General features: G+C 55.5%; 1 protein-coding gene across 1 annotated transcript in view; it reads left to right on the top strand.

The window, feature by feature from the left end:
• Positions 1–15,476, top strand: part of SKI (SKI proto-oncogene) — a gene marked incomplete at its 5' end in the record, with an annotated part of 81,992 nt that overhangs the window by 17,334 nt on the left and 49,182 nt on the right. The gene's annotated exons all lie outside the window — the stretch shown is intronic.

Raw genomic sequence — 15,476 nt, 5'->3', positions numbered from 1 at the left:
ACCTCTCTCTGTTGCCCAGGCTGGAGTGTAGTGGCGCCATCTCGGCTCACTGCAAGCTCCACCTCCTGGGTTCATGCCATTCTCCTGTCTCAGCCTCCCAAATAGCTGGGACTACAGGCGCCTGCCACCACACTCGCCTCATTTTTTTGTATTTTTAGTAGAGACGGGGTTTCACCGTGTTAGCCAGGATGGTCTCCATCTCCTGACCTCGTGATCCACCACCTCGGTCTCCCAAAGTGCTGGGATTATAGTTGTGAGCCACGGCACTCGGCCTTTTTTTTTTTTTTTTTTGAGGCAGAGTCTCACTCTGTTGCCAAGGCCGGAGTGCGGTGGCTCTATCTCGGCTCACTGCAGCCTCCGCCGCCTGGGTTCAAGTGATTCTCCTGCCTCAGCCTCCTGAGTAGCTGGGCCTATAGGTGTATGCCACCACACCTGGCTAGTTTTTGTATTTTTAGTGGAGACAGTATTTCACCATGTTGACCAGGCTGGTCTCTGACTCCTGGCCTCCCAAAGTGCTGGGATTACAGGCGTGAGCCACCACATTCAGCCCGTTTTTCTTTTTGAAGAACTGACTGTTTTTCATAGTGGCTGCAGCATTTTCCACTTCCAGCAACGGCGTTTGAGCAACGCTGTCTTTGCATCCTCTCCAGCATGCGTTCTGTTTTTTGACAGCAGCCATCCTCATGGGTGTGAGGTGGCATCTCACTGTGGTTTTGCTTCTCATTTCCCTGGTGACTAGTATGTTGAGCATTTTTTCGTGTGCTTATTGGCCCCTCCTGTATCCTCTTTGAGGAATGTCTGAGTCCCTCTTTTTTTTTTGTTTTGAGACGGAGTCTCGCTCTGTCGCCCACACTGGAGTGCAGTGGCCGGATCTCAGCTCACTGCAAGGTCCGCCTCCCGGGTTTACGCCATTCTCCTGCCTCAGCTGGGACTATAGGCGCCTGCCACCTCGCCCGGCTAGTTTTTTGTATTTTTTTTTTTTTTTTTTTTTGAGGCAGAGTCTCACTCTGTTGCCAAGGCCGGAGTGCGGTGGCTCTATCTCGGCTCACTGCAGCCTCCGCCGCCTGGGTTCAAGTGATTCTCCTGCCTCAGCCTCCTGAGTAGCTGGGCCTATAGGTGTATGCCACCACACCTGGCTAGTTTTTGTATTTTTAGTGGAGACAGTATTTCACCATGTTGACCAGGCTGGTCTCTGACTCCTGGCCTCCCAAAGTGCTGGGATTACAGGCGTGAGCCACCACATTCAGCCCATTTTTCTTTTTGAAGAACCGACTGTTTTTCATAGTGGCTGCAGCATTTTCCACTTCCAGCAACGGCGTTTGAGCAACGCTGTCTTCGCATCCTCTCCAGCATGCGTTCTGTTTTTTGACAGCAGCCATCCTCATGGGTGTGAGGTGGCATCTCACTGTGGTTTTGCTTCTCATTTCCCTGGTGACTAGTATGTTGAGCATTTTTTCGTGTGCTTATTGGCCCCTCCTGTATCCTCTTTGAGGAATGTCTGAGTCCCTCTTTTTTTTTTGTTTTGAGACGGAGTCTCGCTCTGTCGCCCACACTGGAGTGCAGTGGCCGGATCTCAGCTCACTGCAAGGTCCGCCTCCCGGGTTTACGCCATTCTCCTGCCTCAGCCTCCGGAGTAGCTGGGACTACAGGCGCCCGCCACCTCGCCCGGCTAGTTTTTTTTTTTTTTTTTTTTTTTTTTTTAGTAGAGACGGGGTTTCACCGTGTTAGCCAGGATGGTCTCGATCTCCTGACCTCGTGATCCGCCCGTCTCGGCCTCCCAAAGTGCTGGGATTACAGGCTTGAGCCACCGCGCCCAGCCTGAGTCCCTCTTTGAGTCGAGTTGGGTGTGGGGGCTTTTGCTTAGTTGTACTTCTTTCTCTACTCTGGTTAGTGATTCTGTTCCACTTGTTGTAGATTTCTGTCTCCTGTTTGTCTACGGCATGCACCGTGGTCTGATCCTCCCTCTGTTGCCGGAGGCTGCCTCCGTCCTCTGCTGTGGTGGTCAGGAAGCTGGAGCGTCTCGGCGCCAGATTCGTCTTTGTAAGGGGAGATGCTCTGTGAGCCTCAGTGTGTAGCGCTGTCTGCAAGTGAGACTCCCCACCCCTCCTTTGTGCGAGCTGGGCGGGGGCTCTGCCGGGACTGGTGGTGCTCATGGAAAGGGCTTCCGTGTGATGCAGACATGACAGTCACCTGCTGGGGCCAAGGGCTGTGAATGCCACTGGGGGAGGCAGTCTCAGAGTGAGATGCGGCAGTCAGGCCTGAGCGGGGCTGCTGTTCCATGAAGGAGCACCTACTGTGTGCCTGGCCTGTGGCAGCAGCAAAGAGGAACCTGCCGGGGTCTCAGGGACCTCCACCTTGCCCACTGTGGCCAGGCTGCTTCTACTTTCTGGGAGGCCCGTGCAGGAGCCATGGGCACAGGCTGGGCACAGTGGCTCATGCCTGTAATCCCAGCACTTTGGGAGGCCGAGGCAGGTGGATCACGAGGTCAGGAGTTCAAGACCAACCTGGCCAATATGGTGAAACCCCATCTCTGCTAAAAATACAAAAGTTAGCCAGGTGTGGTGGCATGCACCTGTAGTCCCAGCTACTTGGGAGGCTGAGGCAGGAGAATCACTTGAACCTGGGAGTCATAGTTTGCAGTGAACTGAGATTGTGCCACTGCACTTCAGCCTGGGCAACAGAGCGAGACGCTGTCTTACAGAAAAAAAAGGAACCATGGGCATGTGTGTGCACAGGTGTGCGTGGGTGTGTGCAGCCAGAGAGGGAAGGGCTTGGGTCAAGGGCCACCCTCAGCCTGGGGCCAGGGAAGGGCAGCGAGAGGACCCCAGGTTCCCAAAATGACCAGGGGCCTGTTTGCAGCTTCCGTCTCCCTCCTCTCTTCTCGCTCTGAAGTTATGTCCTGCCAGATCCTGGAGAAAGTTCTTTTAGCAAAGTGACGGCTTCCCTGAAAATTCTTCCCACCACACCGAAGCCATCAGATTCCCCCCTTTGGAATCCCATGGCCAGATGTGAGTGGGGCGGTGGGCCCTGGGCAAGGTGCCGTTTTCGTGGCAACCCCTAGAAATGGCTCCCTGGGGTTGGGGTGTAGCCACCAGGCAGGAAGTGTGTATCCCCCTGCCCTGGCCACTTGGGGTTTCTGGGACAATCTGCTGGCTTGACCTGGACTTTTCCCTGAAAGCAGGAGCCCGAGGGCCTGCTCCTGGCATCAGGACTTGCTCTTCCTCTTTCCTGGGCTTCACAGGTGCCCTTGGGGAGTGCACAGCTGCCCTGGCCCGCATCCAGTCTGGCTTTCGGGAAGGGGCCTCACTGCTGGCTGCACACCTTGGCCTCCTTCCCCTGGACACACCATTGCCGACGCAGCTGGGACCGCCCTTGGACGCGGCGTGCCCGCCCCTTCACCGGGGCATGTGGGCTGGGACCAGTCTCAGCCCCATGTTGACTTGTTTGGCTCTGCTGGTGGTGACGGGTGAGGGGGTGGGCCTGGGTTGTTTGGTGTCTGCTCTTGGGCTCCGGTGCTTCACGGAGAGGCTCTGGTGCCTCACGGAGGGGCTTGGGTGCTTGTGGGTACTTTCTGGAGCAGCCCACGTTCCTTCCCGAGAGCCTAGGGGCCTGGCCAGCTGCCTTTCCAGGCCCTGAGACCACGAGGTTCTAGGGGGAGCTCCTGGGCTCTGCGTTGGTCTGGCTGGGTGGTGCCCACGCTGCCGCATCCCCTCGCCGGGGCTGCCTGGACTCACGCTGCCTGGCAGCCATTTCCGTTACTTGGCTTCCAAAGGCCCCATCTTGGAATCAGGAGCAGGCTGGGACTCAGGGTGGGTTCCGAGCTTGGTGACCCGCTCTGCTCTTTTGTCCGGCTTTGTCCTAACTGTTGAATATTAATGAGGGGCGCCCGCAGGGTGGCTCTCCAGTGGAGGGTCCTCACTTTTTGTTTTGCAAATAACGCTGGGGCCCCTGTGCCACTGGGGCAATGCAACTGTGACGCTGCTTATTGGATTCAGAAGGAAGCCTGGCAGTGGCGGGGCCTGGACAGGCAGCCTTTGACCCAAGGCGGGCGGAGCTCTGCGCTGGTTGAAGAAAGGCGTGGGGCAGCCTCTCTGGCAGGCACTGACTGTGCCTCTTGGTTTTCCTTTGCCCACAGTGAAGTGAAAGTCACTGCAGCTGGGTTTGCTGTTGAACTCAGTCTTTCCTTCTCATGTCTTCTCTGTGCAAATAGTGGTCGGTGTACTTTTGGATTATTTCAGTCAAGTGGAAGTTTCTAGGAGCGTAGAGAGAGGCAGCGTGGCTTAGGGGTTAGGAGCATGGCTGGGCTACCTTCTTACTCTAAGTGTGGGCCGCGTTCCGTTACTTTTCTAGGCCTCAGTTTCCCATCGGCCCCCCTCCTGTTTGGAAGAGGCAGCTGGGTCCCACAAGCCATCTCAGGAGCCGCGTCCGGGTGTTGGCATGGGGACTGTGCCCACAGCCAGCCAGCCTGGTGGTCAGCTGATGGATTCCCGTAGGTATTTAGCAAAACGCCTGGAGCCTGTGAGGCAGCCGGCGAGGCTGTCAGGCCAGTGGCAGATGTGGTCGACTGCTGTTGGTTCTTGGTGCCGCCTGGCACTGCTGCCCTGATAGTCGGCTCTGAGTTGGAGGCCAGCTTCCGTGGCAGCATCGTCAGTGGGCGCGCAGGGTGCGTCTGACCGGGGCCTGGGCATTGGGTCCCATTGTGGTTGGGTCCACAGAGCCGCTTGCCTCATTTGTGGAGATGCTGGGGGAAGCCCACAGGCTGAGGACGTGTGAGGCTCCAGGGTCCAGCGTGCAGCCCGGGTGTTCCTGCTGTTGCTGGCCACGTGCACAGCTGTGCCACCGGGGGGTGCCCGGCAATGGGAGCCACTTCTCTGCTCAGTTCAGCCTTCAATGCCCCAGGGCTGTTTGAGAGCAAGGCTGAGGGGACCCTTTCAAGTGTGTCTGCCTTTGATGGTCCCGGGTGACCGGCTCCTCACCCATGGTGTGGTCTGAGTGGGCAGAAACTGACCCCAGGTGATTCTTACTGGGAAGAGATGTTTCTGAAAGTGAGAGCAAGGTAGTGAGTGGAGAGCCAGCTGAGAGGTGCTTGATTCCCCCGCTGCTGTTGTTGGGGCCGAAAGTGTGGGGGAGGGAAGAGCCAGCACAGAGGGCTCACGGTGTCCCCAGCTCCAACCAGCTCACCATTGGCCTCACGGGGCCTCCCTGTCCTGCCTCCTGCTCAACACGCCACAGGCTTTGTTGGATTCGTCAATTATGACCCAGGTTGTTGAACTGGAATTGGAGATGTTTTTATAGTTGGAGAGTTTGTTAGTTAGAACATTTCAGGTTGTTGGAGTTCGGGGTTTTGCTGCTGTTGCAGCTTGCATCTTTTGGCCACTTTTTTTTTTTTGATACAGAGGTTCACTCTATTCCCCAGGCTGGAGTGCAGTCATGCAATCTTGGCTCACTGCAACCTCCGCCTCCCGCCTCCCGGATTCAAGTGATTCTCCTGCCTCCAGCTTCTCCAGTAACTGGGATTACACCACGCCCGGCTAATTTTTGTATTTTTAGTAGAGACGGGGTTTCACCATGTTGGCCAAGCTGGTCTCTAACTCCTGACCTCAAGTGATCCAGCCACCTTGGCCTCCCAAATTGCTGGGATTACAGGCATGAGCCACCGTGCCCGGCCATTGCCACCTGTTTTAAAGAAACCACTCAGTGTGTCTTAAAAGTTAAGGATGCTCGTTGCCCTGCTCAACAGAGAGCCCGGCGTGGTGCTGGGCAGCCCTCACGCTGCTCTGGCCATCCCAGAACCCGATGTCCGTTCCCGGTGCGTCCTCGGCTGTGGGGTGGCCACTGCTGCCCAGGTGTGCCGCTGTCCACGGCTGACGGAGGAGCAGGAAGTGGTCCGTTTGCAAGCCAAGCCTGCTGCCTGTCCTTGGTTTGGGTGTTTTTATTTTGAGAAACCTCCAAACCTCCATACAGTGAAGTTGCAGGAAGAACATGGTGAGTCCGCATTCACTGAGCTCAGCTGCTGCTGGCACTGGCCTCTCGCCACGATTGTTTTCGCAGCTTTTTGCAGGTTGTTTGAGAGAAGGTTTCAGTCAGTGGGGTCCTCCCTGCTCAGCCTTTCAGTCTGAATTTCTAAAAGTAAGGGGATGTGGTGTGTGACCGTGACACCGTGACCAAGTCTGGGAAGCTGGCTCCCCTGGCCACGCTCTGCCTGTGTCTGCCACTCCCTTTTCAGTGGTTTACTTTGCCTGGGACCTGCCTGGCGGCTCACTGACTCTTCTCTTGGGCCTGCCTTGTTGCCCCGGGCAGCCGGCTGTGCATTGGCAGGGCCCAGACGAGCAGGTGGGTAGGGGCAACCCCGGGGGGGAGGGTGCCCTGTCAGAGGCATGGGACGCATCAGGAGCAAGCGGCCCCCATGCTTTCCTCAGGAGAGCCCCTCCCTTGGTGATTAATGAGTAATCTGCCAAGGGGGACTTTGGACCCTGAAAGTCCCCTGCCCCCATGAACTTTCTCCCGGTGGGCCAGATCCCTGGTGAGTCTGCTTGTCTTAGGGATGGGGACGTCGGGCCGGGCACTGACTGCACTCCTGGCCACTGCTGCTGCTGGAGCCTCGCCTTTCTCCTCCCGCCTGCCTTCCTGCCAGTTAGTAGCGCCGTGGACCATGTTTGGAAAGAGTCACTCTTACTGTCCATTCTAGTCAGTTTTGACGCCTGAGTTGTCCTTCTGTTGGCTGCCCGCAGGTCTTGGTATCTGCTGATGTCCTTTTATTTATTTCTTTTTGTAGAGATGGGGTCTCGCTCTGTGGCCCAGGCTGCTCCTGAATTCCTGGGCTTCAGCCATCCTCCCGCCTGGCCTCCCACAGTGCTGGGATTATAGGCTGAGCCTGGCGCCCGGCTCCGCCCCTGCACCCTCCCCCCGCCCCAGCCCCTGCTGACGTCTTATTTCAGAGCCAGCAGGGCTTTCCCAGCTCTCAAGTGCCCTCACGGCCCGCTGCAGTGACGCTGCAGTGACGTGTGGTGTGTCCGCTCCTGTCCTGGTCCCCAGGTGGTGTGGGGCCATCGCGGCTCATCCCCAGCTGCAGCCGCCCTCCTTTCCCCGTAGAGCTCTTGCCTGCCTAACGGTGACTGCCTCTGTGTGGGCAGCATCTGGGGGGGCTGGTGCTGGGCGTGGGGGAACCTGCTCCGTGTCACTGGTGGAGCCCAGTGTGTGCGATAGATTCACAGGTCTCCTCTGTGAAGTTGCGTTTGTACACAGTGGCTTTTTCTAGAAAAATGAACGGCAAAGCATTTCTTTCCCTGCGAATGTCAACCACTTTCCCGAGTCTGGTTGTTGTTGGCCAGTGGCACAAACGCGCAGCTTCTCCCCTTCTCGCTTCCCTCCCCACCCCTTGGCTCCGGGCACAGTGCGCTGAGCCGGCTTATCTGGCCTCGTCTCTGGAGGGCTCCCCAGCTGTCATGTCCGTTGACATTTCACTGTTCCTGGCAGTGGCTGTGCCCAGACGCGCTGTGGCATGTGGGAGCGACACTGGTCTTTGCCAGTGCTCTGCACACCTGTGGGGAGGCCTCTCGGGGTTTCCTGCCAGGTCTCTGCGCACCCCCCGGTGAGAGATCCGAGGAGGAGGAAGAGGAGGAGGAGGAGCCGAGGGCCGGCAGGGTGCTCTTCAGACGTGGAGGGTTGAAAACTGTCCCTTTTTCTCCAGTTTAATAACAAACTTTATCCTACCTTAAGTTTTCAAAAGTCTTGTAAAGAACGAGTCCATTCATTTTTAGCTGCTCCATGAAAGGTGAGAAAGCTGAATAGGGGGCTGTGTCCCAAGACCAGGGTTTGCTGTGGCCTGGCTCGATTGAGAATCCCCTGGGCCCCAGGAGGGTGCTGTGGCTGCTGGGGAGGCTGCCCCCCGTTCTGACCCTGGTGCAGGGCCGCACTCAGCCTCCCTGGAAGCAGCGTGGGCCTGGGTCCCACCTGGCACTACCTCTGCCGGGCCCCTTCGTGTCATGGTGTTTGGACCTATGGAGGGCTTTCGTCCATCTGAGTTGCTGACCGAGGGTCTTTATTTCCACGTTCGAGAGAAGCCCGGTGGCCCAGCAGTCAGTGCCCGCGGAGCAGGTACAGCTCGGGGAAGGGAGCAGCCCCTTGCTCACGGGCCTTTCTGGCACAATCTGTAGCCCTCCAGAGGACCTGGCCAGTGTCCTCACAGCTGTCCCCAAGCTCGTGGTATAGGTTCCTCCCTCAGGGCCAGCACCAGGCTGGTGCTCAGCTCTTCTGGAAGAGCCTTCTCATGGTCCCAGCACATCCATGGAAGACTGAACTATTAAACATTAGAAGAAGAAAGTGAGGCCGGGCGTGGTATCTCACACTTGTAATCCCAGCACTTTGGGAGTTGGAGATGGGCAGATCACTTGAGGTCAGGAGGTTGAGACCAGGCTGGACCAAAATGGCAAAACCCCGTCTCTACTAAAAATACAAAAATTAGCCAGGCATGGTGGCAGGTACCTGTGATCCTAGCTACTCGGGAGGCTGAGGCATGAGAATAGCTTGAACCTGGGAGGCAGAAGTTGCAGTGAGCCCACATCATGCCACTGCACACAGGCTGGGTGATGGAGTGAGACCCTGTCTGAAAAAAAAAAAATAGTGAGAATTGCTAAATTGGAGTAAATATTTCATAACGCAATTCGTTTCAGTTGCTTTAGCGGCTCTGTGAGTCCAGCACCCGCGTGCAGCGCAGCCTCCCCTGGGGAGTCCGGAGCACCCAGGCCGACATCACAGGCTCCAGCACAGCAGGCAAAAGCTGGGAGGCTAGGCCGGGCGCGGTGGCTCAAGCCTGTAATCCCAGCACTTTGGGAGGCCGAGGCGGGCGGATCACGAGGTCAGGAGATCGAGACCATCCTGGCTAACACGGTGAAACCCCGTCTCTACTAAAAAATACAAAAAACTAGCCGGGCGAGGTGGCGGGCGCCTGTAGTCCCAGCAACTCGGGAGGCTGAGGCAGGAGAATGGCGTAAAAACCCGGGAGGCGGAGCTTGCAGTGAGCTGAGATCCGGCCACTGCACTCCAGCTTGGGCGACAGAGTGAGACTCCGCCTCAAAAAAAAAATAAAATAAAATAAAATAAAAGCTGGGAGGCTCTCCAGACTTTGGGGGTCTGGAGTTATCCATAAAGGGGACTTCCTGAGTTTTGATGTATCCCTTTGTTCACAACCCAGGGAGAAGCCTGGCCACTTGTGAGTGCAGGTCGTCCACGGACACCCACTTGGAGGAAGCGAAATGAACAGGACACGCAGCCTTGTGTTCCTGTCAGCCCTTCCTGCACATATGCCCTGTCTTGGGGGCTGCTGGCCTCTGCCAGGGCCTCCTCACTTTTGTTCCTGAGGACATCTTCCCAACACGTGTGCACTTACTAAATGAGCCACATGCCCTCAGTGCTGACAGCTAGGAACGGTGCGAGCAGATGGAGGATGGAGCTGGTGGTGCTGCATACAGAGGCCCCGGGAGTGAGGCGCAGGTCCCCTGTGCACTGGTGTGGCCCTGGCTCGAGGCCTTTGGGAGTGTTGTGCCCCCCATACCAGGGGTGAGAGCCCACAGTGACAGCAGGGAGTAGGTGTGTGCGGGGGCTGGGCATCGATGCCAGCCTGGCTGAGGGTTGCTTTCTGGTGGTCTGCGCACCTCTTGGGCCAGAGTGGTATCCCCAGAGCGCCTGCTGCTGGAAGAGAAGGCTCTGGGTTTTTCTGGACGCCCACCCTGGCTGTGTGGACCATGGTGGCAAGGGCCACGCGCCCGGTCTTCAGACCATGGATGCTTGTCTGGAGCTGCCTCACGTGACTCTTGGACAGCAGGCACCATTCTAGACATTCCAGGTGGGCTCCAGTGACCATGGGGGGCTGGGGTTGGCACTGGCGCTGCTTCTCTGAGATGTTAGACCCACGTGGGAACTGCTTGTTCCCCTCCAGATGCTGATTGTGAAGAATCTGGAAGGTCCACGTTAGAGGAGGCCACAGCCTGCTGGTGCACCTGCGAGAGTGCTGGCCCAACCGGTCCCCAAGTGTGGTGCCCGTTGGAGGGGGCGGAAGGGCTCGGCTCTGCTCCCCCCCATGGGTCTTCGTGTCACAGGGTGCTTGGGGGACTCTGCTGCACTGTGGTCTCCAGCGTGACATGTCCCCGTCTCGAACAGCCCTGAAATGGCAGTGCCTCATCCTAGGATTAGCATCCCTGCCCGAAGGCTCGAGATTCTACTTAGATGCCTGCTGGACTGCTTTCTATTTTAATTTACTTGATATTCAGTCTGGGCGCATTGAGGACGCGGCCTTCAGCCGTCAGCCTGTCCTTGTGTGCGGTGACAGGTCTACCTGTCTGGCCTTGTGCCTAGACTTGTGGCCGTCACCACCATCTCTGGGGAGGGGTGAAGTGGACTGGGAGGTAGGAGCCAAATTGGAGTCTTCTCTTTGTTCCTGAAGTTATCACAGTCTCGGCCAGACTGTGGTCACTGTGTGTGTGTGTGTGTGTGTGTGATGCGCAGGGCATTTGCGAATAGCATGGTCCATCGGCACATGCACCTGAGGCATGCAGCCACCTGCTGCACACCTGTGGGGGTCCCTGCGGTCAGGTGAGTTCTGGGGGATTCCTGAGAGTGGAGATAGCCACAACAACACTTCTTTCCTCCAAATGCCTGTGCTGTGCACTTGGGTGCAGGTGGCTTTTAGGGGACATGGCTGGGCACTGCCCCACAATGTCACCTCTCTGTCATGTGGTGCATGCTGTGGACTGGCGCCACACCTCACATGCCTGTTAGGCAAGCTTCTCTCTGGTGTTTGTCACCCCACCACGTGGCCTTTCCTTTGTCTTTTATCTTTAGCTAAGGAGTCCATGGCATACCAGAAGCTGAATGATGGCAGCCAGTGTCCCCATCCTGTCCTCCCCCACTTTCCACAGGCAGGGACGCTCCCCATTCTTGCTGCATAGTCTTCTGTTGACCCCACGTACCTGAGCGACAAGCACTGTGGTGCTTGACCTCAGTCCAGCTGCTTAGACCTGTACCTGACACAGCCCCACGTGCTGACACCGTGTGTCTTGAGTTTTGATAAATCTATCCTTTGGCTGATTAATATGACTGAGTGGTGTCTTCTGACCCCATTTCTTATCTGGTACACTGTGTCCTGACCTCATTTCCTGTCCAGAGCACGCTGTGTCCTGACCATTTCCTGTCTGGAGCATGTTGTGTCCTGACTTCATTTCGTGTCTGGAACACACTGTGTCCTGACCTCATTTCCTGCCTGGAGCTCTGTGTCCTGACCTCATTTCCTGCCTGGAGCTTTCTGTGTCCTGACCTCATTTCCTGCCTGGAGCTCTCTGTCCTGAACTCATTTCCTGTCTGGAACATGCTGTGTCCTGACCTCATTTCCTGTCTGTGCCACACTGTGTCCTGACCTCATTTCCTGTCTGTGCCACACTGTGTCCTGACCTCATTTCCTGTCTGTGCCACCCTTTGTCCTGACCTCATTTCATGTCTGGAACCTGCTGTGTCCTAACTGCATTTCCTGTCTGGAGCTCTCTCTGTCCTGACCTCATTTCCTGTCTGGAGCTCTCTGTGTCCTGACCTCATTTCCTGTCTGGAACTGTCTGTCTCCCGACCTGTTTTCCTATCTGTGCCACTCTGTCCTGACCTCATTTCCTGTCTGTGCCACCCTTTGTCCTGACCTCATTTCCTGTCTGCAGCACACTGTCCGGACTGCATTTCTTGTCTGGAGCTCTCTCTGTCCTGATCTCATTTCCTGTCAGGAACATTCTGTGTACTGACCTCATTTCCTGTCTGTGCCACTCTTGTGTCCTGATCTCTTTTCCTGTCTGAGCCACTCTGTATCCCTGACCTCATTTCTTGTCCGGAGCTCTCTGTCTCCTGACCTCATTTCCTGTCTGATGCTCTCTGTCTCCTGACCTCATTTCCTGTCTGTGCCACCCTTTGTCCTGACTTCATTTCCTGTCTGTAGCACATTGTCCAGACTGCATTTCTTGTCTGGAGCTCTCTCTGTCCTGATCTCGTTTCCTGTCAAGAACATTCTGTGTACTGACCTCATTTCCTGTCTTGTGTCCTGACCTCATTTCCTGTCTGGAGCACTCTGTGTCCTGACCTCATTTCTTGTCTGTGCCGCTCTGTGTCCTGACCTCATTTCCTATCTGGAATTCTTTGTGTCCTGTCCTCATTTCCTGTCTGGAGCTGTGTCCTGACCTCATTTCCTGTCTTGTGTCCTGACCTCATTTCCTTTCTGGAGCCCTCTGTGTCCTGACCTCATTTCCTGTCTGGAGCTCTCTGTGTCCTTATCTCATTTCCTTTCTGGAGCACTGTGTCCTTACCTCATTTCCTGTCTGGTGCCACTGCTTTCTGTCTTGGAGTTGTGTGCCTGACTTCATTTCCTCTCCACTGTGTGTTCCTAGAGTTAGGCAGCGTCTTGGTTTTTACTCCCTTGCTTGGTTTTCTCAGGATCTCTGGCTGCTCCGTCCTTGCTCCAGCGTTCTTTCCTGCCCCTCCCTCTGTGGTCCAGAGGCTGATGGCCAGCTGGCCCCACCTGCCTGCCCTGGGTATTTCTGTGCTCTTCCTGGTGTGGGGTTCTAGGGGTTCCCCTCCTGGGTTCGTCCTTATCTGAGTGACCACAGCACACTGTGCAGCTGGGTGCCTGGGAGGCACGTGCTTTGGGTGTTGCATGGCTGACTGGGTGAGTGGGCGCCCGTGTGTGAAGGGCTGGAACAGAACATTTGTCAGCCCTCCTCAGTGTTTTGCCTCCAGTGTCCCCATGGCAAAGTCCCCTGCCATCTGCCTTGGGCTCTGACATGTGACCTGTGTCCTTCAGGAGCTTTCAAAACCTCCTCTTGGATCTGGCATTCAAAATGTCGTCTTGCCAGACACCTCGAGGCGGCTTGTGTTTGGCCCTGTGTTGGGCACCTGCTGGGCCTTTGTCAGGTTTTCGTTACCAGGAGGCTCATGCCCCGATCTTTGGGACGGCGCCCGCGGCATCTCCTGCTCAGCGCTCCCTAGGGCTTGACGTTGGTCCTCCTGGCACTGGTGCTCTTGCCGTGGCCTCCCTGCCGTCCCCTTGTGGCTCAGGGTTACTCTCTGGAGGTCTCCGCCTTATCATCCAGCACTTTCTTTGTTGGCTACTTTTAGTTTCATGATTTCATTTTCGTTTCTAAGGTATCCTGTCTTTCTCTTTGTAAAAGCTCTTACCTGTTGTGACTTGCGGATGCCGTGTCTTTCTCCTGTTGCTGCAGACGTTAATGTTTTCCTTGACAGTTTGTCCTGCTGGTTTGCTCTGCATTCCTTTGGTTGGTTTCAGACCTCGACTTTAAAGGGGCATTTCCCCACATTGCCAATTCTTTTCCGTCTGGTCATGTCGAGGCTGATGTGCCAATGGCTGCAGTGGGGAGGGCACCTAGGAGCCCCGTGGATGGCTCTTATGCAGACGTGTGGACCAGCCCCTGATCCTGCTTCTGCAAGACCTCCCCTCCCGTGGCAGCGCTTTGGTGCCAGAGCGCGTCGGCGTGGCTCCCTGGCGTCTGCCTGCGCAGCTGCTTGGCCCCCGGCCGCCTCCTCCCAGCTGCCTCCTGCCCTACGTGTGCTTGAGCTCGAGACAATGCTTCCTTCATCCTAGAGCCGGGCTCTTGGCGATTTTTGAGCGGAGAATGGGGTTGAAGCAATGTTGCTCTTCCATCTAAAAACTGGATTTCTTTCCTCATTATGTTTTTGAAGTATTGTATCTTCTTGACATGTTTCTCTGGATTTGAAAAAGATTTTTATATTTTATGTTTTTATTTTTATTGATTTATTTATTTTGGAGGCGGAACTTTGCTCTTGTTGCCCAGGCTGGAGTGCAATGGTGTTATCTGGGCTCACTGCACCCTCCGCCTCCCGGGTTCAAGCAATTCTCCTGCCTTAGCCTCCTGAGTAGCTGGGATTACAGGCATGCACCACCACGCCTGGCTAATTTGGTAATTTTAGGAGATTTGGAGTTTCTGTCTGTTGGTCAGGTAGGTCTTGAACTCCTGACCTCGGGTGAACTGCCCGCCTCAGCCTCCCAAAGTGCTGGGATTACAGGCTTGAGCCACCACGCCCAGCCTGCAAAACATTTTAAGTAAATATTGACATTTTAAGCATTGAGCAAGGAAGAGTGTGAAGAGGTACTTCATAAAGGGAAATACGGCAATACTGATTATTTGCGACTTTAACCAGAAGTAATCTTTGGACAGCCAGACGTTATTTTCTTGGAATGTGGTGTTTTATCTCGCGACAATGTGTGTGCATGCACATGTGGACACACAGGATTCCTGGTCCTTAAACCCGTATGTTTGGTGTCTGCAGCATAGGGTGGTCTCGGCTGGTGTGTGTGGGACCAGCTCAGATGCCCCCGTTCTAGATGCCAAGGCCGAATCGCCCCCTAGGGAGGATCAGGCAGTGGCTGTGCGGAGCGTGCTGCGGCATCATGGAAGGGCAGCAGAGGCGTTTGAGAATGGTGTTTTGTGTTTTTTGTTTTTCGTTTTTGAAAGCGCTGAAACTTGTCAGTCAGGAAATGGAGTAACAGGTTTATCAGGAATGTCATTTTCTTTTCTTTTCTTTTTTTTTTTTTCTCCCCCATGAGTGGCTTGGTCAGGGAACTCTTGGTTTTTTTTGTTTTTGTTTTTGAGTTGGAGTCTTGGTCTGTCACCCAGGCTGGAGTGCAGTGATACTGTCTCAGCTCATTGCAACCTCTGCCTCCCAGGTTCAAGGGATTCTCCTGCCTCAGCCTCCTGAGTAGCTGGGATTATAGGCACCTGCCACCATGCCCGGCTAATTTTTTAATTTTTAGTAGAGGTGGGGTTTCACCATGTTGGTGGGCCATGTTCACCAGGCTGGTCTTGAACTCCTGACCTTCTGATCTACCCACCTTGGCCTCCCAAAGTGGTGGGATTACAGGCGTGAGCCACCGCGCCTGGCGAGATTCATGTTTTATCTGAGGTGGCCCAGGACCCCACCTGGGAGCGGGGTCAGCAGTTCCTGGCCCTTGAGTGTTTGCCTTGGGGTGTGTTCCCTTTAAATCAGATCAGCTCATCACTGGGCCGGTTTTCTAGACCAGCGTATTCAAACCCAGGCTTTGAAATCATGGACTGGCTTCTGAAATGACATGCTCTGGGCTCCATCCCCAGAACTGTGGGTTCCCAGGTCCGAGGTAGGGTCTGAGAATGTGCATTTCTAGCAAGTTCCCAGATGACATGGTGGCTACTGCTCCTCCGGAAGGCACTGCCTGCTTTTGTGAGTAAAGTGTTACAGGTGCATGGCCTGCCCTCGCCGGTGCCATCTGTGGCTGTTCTGTGCCACAGCAGAAAGGCTGAGTAGGTGTGAGAGAGACCATGTGGCCTACAAACCCAGAGTATGTGTGATTTGGTCCTTTACAGGAAGCGCTTGCAGGTTCCTGATCTAGAGAAAGAATAACTGGAACGCAGAGCTGCGTTGTTTTTGTGAAACTC

Source organism: Colobus angolensis, unplaced genomic scaffold (assembly GCF_000951035.1).
Source record: "Colobus angolensis palliatus isolate OR3802 unplaced genomic scaffold, Cang.pa_1.0 Scaffold89, whole genome shotgun sequence".
Lineage (NCBI taxonomy): Eukaryota > Metazoa > Chordata > Mammalia > Primates > Cercopithecidae > Colobus > Colobus angolensis.
The sequence above is the reverse complement of the archived record's forward strand: the minus strand, read 5'-3'. Positions and strand labels throughout refer to the sequence as shown.